Genomic DNA, 9763 nt, shown 5'->3' with positions numbered 1-9763 from the left:
CACATCCCAATCAATCAGTTAATCGATTGGGTTTCTGATTCTTGAAATTCAATTTCAGCGAAATTAAGAAACTCCCCAAAAATTCTACAACATTACAAAAATCATGAAAATTCATGTAGATACTCTTTAGGGTATACTCTATCAAGGAAAAATAGTTTTCTATGAAAATACTTCTTATTTTCAAAGATTGACACAAACTTGAAAACTTATAAAAACTTTAGTATTTTCTTCAAGTTTGTGTCTAACTATTCAATGATATCACTATCAAAAGATAGTCTTCACCAAGGTTTTCCAAAAGCATTTTAAAATGAATTTTAAAACCAATATCCAACCATGTTCTTTGGGCTCAATGCACATGACTTGTACATTAGCTTTCCCAATGATTGGAAGTCACATGCCTATGTGCTTTGATGAACCTAAAACTCAACAAGATGCACTAAATCAACATCTTGAGTTTTGTTCATCATCCTAACATCTCACTTGTATCTAATGTGTAGTAAAACACATACAAGTCACCTTATGATTCTTTGTGAGATGTATATTTGGTTTTGCCCTAAACTAAGGGATCATGCATATCTATCTAAGCATTAAGAGACTTATGAGCATCCATCTAGGATGTCATTTGGTATAGTCCCACTTGTTGGGATATTTACCATTCTTAATAAATGCCCTTTGTCCTTAATTACAAGGAAATTAACATAATGTATGATGTTACATGACATACATCAAAATAAGTAATTTTCAAAAGAAAAACATATTATAGCTACATGATGTATGTATGACATGACATGATATTTTTGTATTTTTCATAATAAAAATGAATGCAACACATGATGTCATGACATATGATAGGCAATCAATCATGGCACTTTAACATAGATAAAATATACCTAGATAGACTATCTAAATATCCTTAATCCCTTAGCTAAGCCTTTAAATTCTAATCCTAGATTGCCTATTTCTTGAAGAAATGTCAAAACTCAACTTGGCATGTCTTTTACCCTTTCTTATTTGTGCCAATTGAAATTAAGAATTAAATCCTCAACGTTTTGTTTGGCACATTTTACTCCTTTTAAGGATTAATCTTTGAGACTTAAGACTTAGATTTGCTCTTAGTTCTTAAAGAAATTATCCAAGTCCTAACTTGACATTTCTTTTGCTTTCCCAAGTGTGCCAATTTAACCTAATTTCAAATCCTCAAAACTTGGCACCTTTTTGCTCTTCAAAGCTTAATCACATTTAATTAAAGCATGAGTTTTCTCTTAATTCCTTAAGAAATTTATCAAAATTCTAACTTGATTTTTCTTATACTTTTCTTAAGTGTGTCAATTTAGATTAAGTTTAACTCTTCAAATTTTTGGCACATATATTACTCTTTCAAAGAGTAACCCAATAATCCTTTTCATTTTCAAAGGTTAACAATAACCTTGAAAATGCTCTCAAGTGTCAACTTTACCAAGGTTAGGTTAACTACCTTTCCAATTAGAGTTGACACTCTCTAAACCTATCTAGGGTGTAGAAAATATGTTCCTAGGAACCCAATACCTATTGATGCTCCTTGGATGCTCTAGGTACTCACTCGGGATAACTTCCCTAGATACCTTTCTAAGGACCTTTCTAAGCTTCTTAGAAACCTTGGTCACTTCTACTAGGTCACTCCTAGGGAGAACTTCCCTTGTAACCTTCTTTGTGACTTTATTTGGCCTTTTTGGAGCCTTAGTCACCTTTACTAGATCAACTTTAGGGATGGTCTCCCTTGTGACCTTCTTTGTGACTTTGTTAGACTTCTTAGAAGTCTTAGTCATATTGGTCTTGCCAAAAGGACCTTTAAGGATTCCTTCCCTAGTATCCTTGACTTGACCTTTAAAACTAGGGTTGGTCTCATAGCTATATGGAACCCTATGAAAAGAAGTCACATCCTTCTTGACTTTAGGTTTGTATCCCAAACCTCTATAGACATTGGATGACTCTTGTCTAGCTTTTCCTAGGTTATGCTCATTTTGACCCCTAAGCATATTTTCCATTCTTGCTAGAGTCCTTTCTAAATTATCAAGTTTTGACCTCAAGACTTGGTTCTCCATCATTAAATCCATAGATTTGGATTTTTCTTGACCCCTATGAGTATTTCTATATTTTGGCATATATCTATAATCCTTAGAGTTATTGCCTAAGACACTATCTACCTTCCTAAACTTAGGTGTGATAGTTCTAGCATGAGGAGGAATGTATTTATCCTTAAAGTCATTATGCCTCCTATTATCATGATAAATAGCATTAAGATGATAAGAATTATTTCTATCATGCTTTTTATCATGTGTCAAATAAATAGATTCATTAAATGATACCTTGGTTTTTACCTTGAAAGCTCCCCCTAGACTTGTGCTTCCTCCTTTGACTTTGGTTATTTTCTTCCCCTTTGGACATTGACTCTGATAATCCCCTTTTTGATTGCACGAGAAGCACACAATGTGCTCCTTGCTCCTCTTTGTTGAGGGGATTGTCTCTTTGGGTTTCTCTTTGCCCTTAGGTATTACTTGGCTCTTCTTCTTGGCCAACTTTGGACACTTGCTCTTATAGTGTCCATGTTCCCTGCACTCAAAGCAAATTATATGATTTTTGTTATTTACAATTCAAGTTTCTATACCTTTGCTTGTAGGGATGATGCTTGATTCTCCATTTGATGTAGCTTGAATTGTGGAGGTTGCATCATCTTCTTCTTCTTCTCCTCTTGAGGATGTGGGTGCTTCCACCTCTTCAACCCTTGAGGATATGAATACTTCCACCTCTTCCTCTCTTGAAGATGTGGATGATCTCTCCTCATCTTCCTTTTCTTCCTCGAATGCTGCCCTCGTGTCAACATCTGATTGGTCCTTCTCTTCTTGGACCAATAAGCCCTCCTCCTTAGGCTCATCTACTCCTTGGAATTATGATGAGTCTTCATGATAGGCAATGATCTTTTTCCAAAGATCACATACACTTGTGTATTCACCTACACTCAAAAGGATATTAGAAGGTAATAAATTTAACAAGATTTTTGTTACATCTTTATCCGCCTCCGCTTGCTCTTTTTGTTCCTCGGTCCAATGTCGAGGTCAGAGGCATTTACCCTTCTTATCCTTAGGAGCTTCAAGTGGGTCTTACAATGCAACCCATTGGTTCCAATCCATTTGAAACCATGTCTCCAACCGCGTCCTCCAATAATTGAAGTTTTCTTTGTCATACGGAGGTGGAATTCGGATATCCTATCCGAGCGGACCTTCAAGCTCCATCTTCTTCTTCCTCTAGCTTCTTACTCTCTTGGCGGTTAGTCCGTAGAAGAGCGACCTCGTTCTGATACCAATTGTTGGGACCGATGTGCCTGCTAGAGGGGGTGAATAGCGTTTCATCGCGCTTGCGTCAGTTTGCTTCGTCTTGTTGTTGTGCAACAGAATACTCGAAGACAAACACTCACAATGCTAACATGTAGGGTTTACTTGGTATCCACCTCAAGAAGAGGTGACTAATCCAAGGATCCACACACCAACTCACTCCTCTACTATGAAACACTCCTTCTCGATCGCAGTCGGAGGCGGAGAAGCCTCGTACAAACACACACAATACTACAACACTCACACAAGAAGAAAATACAAGAATACAACTGAAATACACCCTTCTTCTTGCTTACTTGTTGCTTGTTGTTATTGCCTCTTGAATCTTGGAGATGCACTCCAAGAACCCTCAAGAACTGGCAAGAATCTCGGAGAAGATCGCTGGTGAAAATCGCAGAAAACCGCAGGAGAAGAACTCAAAGTTCTGCCGAAGATTGCCATGTCAGCACCGCTCCATCGCAGTCGTCCATCACCTGCATCCTGTGCAATGGTCACTTCCCAATCGATCGACCAATCGATTGGGACTACTTGAATCGATCGCTCGATCGATTCAGAGCCTTTCTGTGCTCTCGCGTCTGCGCAAGAGCTTCTGCTGCCCAATCGATCAACCGATCGATTGGAAACTCCCAATCGATCGCCCGATCAATTGGAAAAGCCTCTGTGCTCGCGATTTCACATCCCAATCGATCGGTCGATCGATTAGCCCTTCCCACAATCGCAGCACAGGCTAAATCGATCGACGGATCGATTTGGACCCTGTTCAATCGATCGCCTGATCGATTGAACACTCTGAACTTGACTTAAACTCAAGTTCAGAGTTTCAAACCCAACTTCCGATCAACCTTAACCTGTTCGGTCAACCTTGACCTGTTGGGTCTCCATGCCTAGCATTTGGCCACACCCGACCAACCTCGAGCTAGCCTTCTAGAATCCTCCATCAGCCTTGCGTCTCTCGGATATCTCTCCATCCTTCAGGAGCTTCCTTCGGCCTCATCCTAGTTGTTAGGTCTTCCTTGCCAAGTCATACCAGAACTTACCTTGTCAAGACCACATGCTTGGACTTACAACCTTTGCCAAGATCACACTTGGACTTTCCGTTGCCGGGCTCCTCACCAGGATTTCCCAAATGCCTGGCTCCTCACCAGGACTTCCTCCTTTGCCAAGATCACACTTGGACTTTCAGTTGCTTGGCTCCTCACCAGGACTTCCCAAATGCCTGGCTCCTCACCAAGACTTTCTCCTTTACCAAGATCACACTTGGACTTTCCAATTTGCCTAACCTCCAGTTAGGACTTCCACCACTGCCTAAACTCTAGTTAGGACTTCCATACGCCTAACCTCCAGTTAGGACTTCCCAGTCAAGTCTCCTGTCAACCTTGACCTACTTGACTTGTATTCTCATCAACCTGGTCAACCCTTTGACCATCTCCATAACCGGACGATTGCTCCAGCAATCTCCTTATATTATTAAACATCAAAACTCAAATTCTGACTCAAACTTGACTCAACTCAAGCTTAGTCAAACTGGTCAAACTTGACCTAAGAAAATTGCCCCAACAGCTGCAACCACTAAACATTAGAGGAACTATCTGCAAGTACCCATGTTAGTTTTGATATGATCAACTAAGTTAAGTTAGATCCTGTTGTGTTTGATCCTTGTGTTTAAGTGTGCAGGAACTTAGGAGCACAAGAAGTCGAGCAAAAAACATAACTAACTAAAAGGATGGCATGGGAAAGAGTTGATGGGCTCGGTGCATCTGAAGAATAAGGTGTTGTGGAAGAGTACTCTTGCAGATAAGAAGGAAGCACATGACGTTTCCGAGGTACAAGAAGCCCGAGCAGAATATTGCTCGAGAAGAAGGTTGAAAGATGGGTTCGGATGAGCCCAATTCCAAATGACCGAGATCACTCAAGCCACCGGAGAAGGCGTCGGATAGTCAGCACAAGGCTGACTGATCCAGGTGGTCGGATCGTTTGGGTGCCCGGACCACGAGGTTGCCCGAAGGGCGCGTCGACATTGCGAATCAACTTTTGGGTCTACATCAACAACTGTCCGGACGTCCGAAGAGGGTCCAAGTGACTAGAAGTGGATAAAACTTTATCACTTGGTTGTTGCATAGCTATTATGTGGAGATAGAGTTTTACCATGCTGGGGTACCCGGAGAGGGTCAGGGTGCCTGAACTGCGCCACGTCAGCAAATGGTCACTTCGACTAGTGAGCTTATAAAAAGAGATCTGGTGCTCTTCATTTTATACAACATTTTCTGTATTCGAATTATTTTACGCTGTTCTTTATTTGTCTATGCATTCAACGTTCTATACAAGACTTCTCCGCCTGCAACTTGTGTCGAAGGAGTTGATTAGTTGAGCTTCATTTGCCTTAGATTAGCAACCTCCCCATTGCAAACCAAGTAAATTTTTTTTGTCTCGTACTTCCTTTATGCATTTTAGTTTATGTTAGTAAAATGTTTATCTTAATCAAAGCTGTAAGTTTCAAGAATGGTACACTTATTTTTTAGGGCAATTCACCCCCCTCTTATGGGTCGTATAGGACCTACATTGTCTACACGGACAAACTCTTACAGGCCATGTGGCAGAGGTACAACTCTACATTCCCAACCCATTGTGCAACCTTTTTTATTCCTAAATATCTTAGGATAAGAAGTTATAATTTCTATCATGGAAAAAGTTGCACCTGCTTTGGAAAGCAACGCGACCATTTTAGGTTTCTCTATGCCAAAAAAAATGCTTAAAGAAGATTAATTGAGTAGTTGGTGATGTGCATAGATTATATATATTTCTAGGCATTGTTTGACGTACATCTACTCATATTTTATTAATATAATCTATGTTTATTGTATTTTATTCTATTATTATATTATATTTCCATTCTATGTGTTCAGAGATCTTCTCTTTGTATGTTTTTATTGACAGGACGTAAATTTGAGTGGAAATAGAACAAAGGCATACATTGAAGCAAATTGTGAAGATCCAGCAACCTAATCGTGTCCTCTGGCATGACCATGTGCCTCCTCTAGCAAGAATCATGGGTAGGTCATGTCTGGTCTCTAGAGCATAACACAACCTAGTTGTGCCTTGGGGCATGACCGTGCCTGGTCTCCAGAGCATAACATGATCTGACCATGCCTTGGGTCATGACTATACTTCTTATCCCAAACAAAGATACGGCTAGGTCGTGTCAAATGGCATGGTCATGCCTCTCCCAATCAATGAGGCATACACCCTGGCCATGGCCCCTTTTACGCTGTATGCACGACCCAGTCATGCCAAAAGGCATGACCATACACTTCTAGGTCTAGGGGCACATGGCTCCGACCCTATAAAAGGGGAATTTTCTCCCCTTTTGGGTATTCTTGGTTTGGGGTTCCACCTCCTTTCTTTAGGAAGGGTTTCCTTAAAGTTTCCATCTTCGCTGATCCGCACCATCCGTCCACTTCTAGAGTAAGGGAACACCTCCAAAGACACTGACTCCGAGGCACTTGTAGTTCGATCCCTAACTATGACGTAATTAAAGAAATTTTTTCTCCAAATGGGGCATGCAATCAAAAAATGCTGGGCTTTTGGGCTGCCCGGCAAAAGCACTTCCCTATTTACCCTAGTAGCCGGTGGGAAAATTTCATGAGGTCGGGTCGATCATCCCATGGCTTGTCAATGAGGCTAACAGGGTTTATTATTATTATTTTTTTCATTCTCTCCCTCTCTTTATCTTGCATTCGTGACCAACTCAATCCTCGAATGTCTAGATAATTCATCGTGCAAAATCAACTAGTGCTTAATTAACCGTCCATATGATATCAATACTTGCGAATTATACCCATCAATTTGCAGTTCAGAAATAAGAAGACTCAAGAAAATAAGAAAAAGTCTACAACAACCACACGGCTAGAAGTTGCAGTGATCCTCCGCGGTGTTTCCCATGGAAGATGCCTTTTTGAACGAAGGAATTCTTGGGTTTCGGTATCACATGGATGCTCATCACCTGAATCATTTGTTGCTTTTTGGCTACCAACCAATTTAAACAACAAAAAACATTTGACATCAAAGCAAAACAAGGAGAAGAAATGAGGAAGAAAAGTAGCACCATTCTGTGCTTCGAGATAATTCTCATGGAACAATCTTGTTTGAGCTCAACGGTTTCAACTCTGGAATCTGCAATTGATATATAACAAAAGTTTACCAACCAATTTCAACAAAATAAGTATAGAAACTCAGATGATTATGGATTGGTGAGAAGAAACAGGATGGTTAATACTTGGTTGCCATTTTGAAAGTTCCTTCCATGTAATTAGATACATTGAGAGAATCATGTGAACAAAGAGAATTTTTTCACTTTATTTCCCATTATTCTTGATTGATTTGCATAGGACTAAAAGTTTACAGATGATTGATGGCGAAGTAGTGTTCTTTGAGGAATTAGATTTTGCCCACTCGTCCACAAGATCTTTCCACTTCCTGTAATTTAAAATCAAAGATGAGAATCCAATGCTTCTATTTTAATTTTAAAAAAAAAACTATTTATTTTCTGTTATTAATGTTGATTACAACATCACCTAACAAGTTGCTTCACCAGTTGTCAGACTTTATTGGACGGATGCTTTTAGTGATTATTCACATGCCTTCCGATGGTGTGGAATTGTCTTGGGAGAATGAAGTAAACTTCATTAAAAAGAAATATTTTTGGGACAAATGTGCCACTTTGAGAGTTTTGAATGTGATATCCATGTCATCTAGATTCTGCAGCAAGCTAACCAAAGAATCCTCCAGCTGTTTCAACAACCAAACAGTTAGTCCCAAGAAAATTTAAAAAGAACCGATTCATAGATTGAAATTCCAAAGTCAGGAATGGAGGCTTGATAACGAGATAAAATTTGCACTGACTTTCTAGTATAGAGATAAAATTCAATTCATTGTCACAGTATCAGAGATAAAATTCAATCTATTTTGAATGGAACCTTGATAACGAGTTTCTACGAGAGAGTACCTTGCTTCCATGTTCTTTGAACAAAAGGAATCTTACTGACTTTCTCCTAGCTTCTATCAACTAAAACTATAACCATTGGATAAAACATTTTGTCAAACGACTTGAAAGCATGATTCAAATTGAACTAAGTGCACACAACTAAAGCAGGGGAGATTAAGCCAATACAATTCAACAAGCAATTGGAATATCCAATGCAGAGGAAACTTAACACCCAATTTGAACAACCAACATAAGATAAGAACTACCAAAACTTTGGAAGAACAGAATCTGCCCCGATCAGGATCGATCAACTTGTGGAGAAGGTTTGCTATTCGAAAAAGTCGGAGATGACGACGAAGAGACTCCCAATCTAGAGTGTATGGCAAGATTGTGGTGGTAGAAGTCTCCTCTTCAAATTTTAAGAAGAAAGGTGGAGAAGGCTGAAGTGGATGATTGGCTACGAGCTTCCAAGGGAGATGGGAGAAACCTCAGATTCGAGATCCCTCGCCTCCTCTCCCAATTAGCAGAGGTGGCTGTGGTGTCGAGAAATTGGCCTCTTCCTCTCCCAATCGAGAGAGGAAGGAGATGAAGTGGGCGTTCGGCTGGAACTTCTCCCAATTGGGAGAAGAAGAAGGTGACTACTCCGGCAATGAGTGGAATGGCGTCTTGGATCCAGATGACTCACATCCTCACCCCTCTTGTGCGTTGATCAGAGAAAAAGAGGAGAAGGGTTCCTCTCCCAACGAAGAGAGGAATAGAGGATGGTAGAGCTTGACTTTGGTCGAAGGCTGTTGCGAGGATGAGGAGGCCACCGACCATTTGTGGTGAGGCGAAGAGGAAGAAGGGGACACGTTAGAAATCACCATGGCTTGAAATCGACGGTTCAACGGTCTTGATAGTTTGATCCTTAATTTTAACTATCAAGATGATTATAGTTTATGATTTATCATGATTCAAAATTATTATTTTAAAATTTTAAAAATTTTAAAAATTCAAAATTTAAAATTTATTGAAAAAAGGTTTGTACGTATTTAAGTTGTCTACATATCCTCTTCTAATATAGGGGAATAAAAGTTTATATAATCCTTTTACATTTTTACCCTTTTATATTAAGAAGTGACGTTGTAACTCACTTCCATCTCCTGTTCCCATTATATTCGTTCCTTCGATATCAAAATCTTCGATTTCGTTATCAGAAAGTTATATTCCTTGGATTTTTTTTCTTGGCTTTGTTTCAATCGTTGAGTAATGCTTGAGCTTTCAATGAGTTAGGAGATAAACGCGATTGTCGTTCATCTAATATTTGTTATCGGCACTGAATGTCAGCTTCACAACAATAGTTGACACTGAGTAAATTAAAATTTTTTTAGCAATCACGGAGAAGACGGGAAAGTTTTGAGCCTTCTGTGACTAC

The 9763-nt window shown here is 39.5% G+C and overlaps 1 long non-coding RNA gene across 2 annotated transcripts; it reads right to left on the bottom strand.

Annotated features, from left to right (window-relative positions):
- Window positions 1–7178: 7178 nt before the first annotated feature.
- LOC122021866 lies at window positions 7179–9215 on the bottom strand. 2 transcript variants are annotated; one of them, XR_006122669.1, is made up of 4 exons: window positions 8616–9215; window positions 7940–8153; window positions 7642–7841; window positions 7179–7538 (listed from the first exon to the last, which is right to left on the bottom strand). It is a non-coding gene; the product is annotated as an uncharacterized LOC122021866 (long non-coding RNA). The 2 variants fall into 2 exon arrangements; XR_006122668.1 differs by having other exon boundaries at window positions 7768–7841; window positions 8616–9211.
- Between the last annotated feature and the right edge of the window lie 548 nt (window positions 9216–9763).

Source organism: Zingiber officinale, chromosome 9A, assembly GCF_018446385.1.
Source record: "Zingiber officinale cultivar Zhangliang chromosome 9A, Zo_v1.1, whole genome shotgun sequence".
Classification (NCBI taxonomy): Eukaryota; Viridiplantae; Streptophyta; class Magnoliopsida; order Zingiberales; family Zingiberaceae; genus Zingiber; species Zingiber officinale.
The sequence above is the reverse complement of the archived record's forward strand: the minus strand, read 5'-3'. Positions and strand labels throughout refer to the sequence as shown.